Below are 413 nucleotides of genomic sequence, written 5' to 3'. Positions count from 1 at the left end.
GTAATTCTGAATGCAATAAATTAATTTTAAGGCCCATTATGTCATAATTAACAACAAGCACAGTTTAGGAGCTATCACTCCATTACTCAGGTCGTATGTCTTTCCATGGTACCTAAAATATGTTTTGCAAACTCTGATATCCAGATAAATATCAAGGCTCGTAATTTAAGTGGGTGAAGACAAGCTCCGTAATAAACCGATCTGACAAGACAGTCCTTATGTCCTTGCATGCATTTTTTTTTTTTTTTTTTTTTGAGACGGGGTCTTGCTCTGACTCTCAGGCTGGAGTTCAGTGGCCCCATCTCAGCTCACTGCAACCCTCTCCTCCAAGGTTCAAGTGATTCTCCTGCCTCAGCCTCCCGAGTAGCTGGGATTACAGGCGCCCACCATCACGCTGGCTAATTTTTGTATTT

Source organism: Colobus angolensis, unplaced genomic scaffold (genome assembly GCF_000951035.1).
Source record: "Colobus angolensis palliatus isolate OR3802 unplaced genomic scaffold, Cang.pa_1.0 Scaffold222, whole genome shotgun sequence".
NCBI lineage: Eukaryota > Metazoa > Chordata > Mammalia > Primates > Cercopithecidae > Colobus > Colobus angolensis.
Note: the sequence above shows the minus strand (reverse complement) of the source record.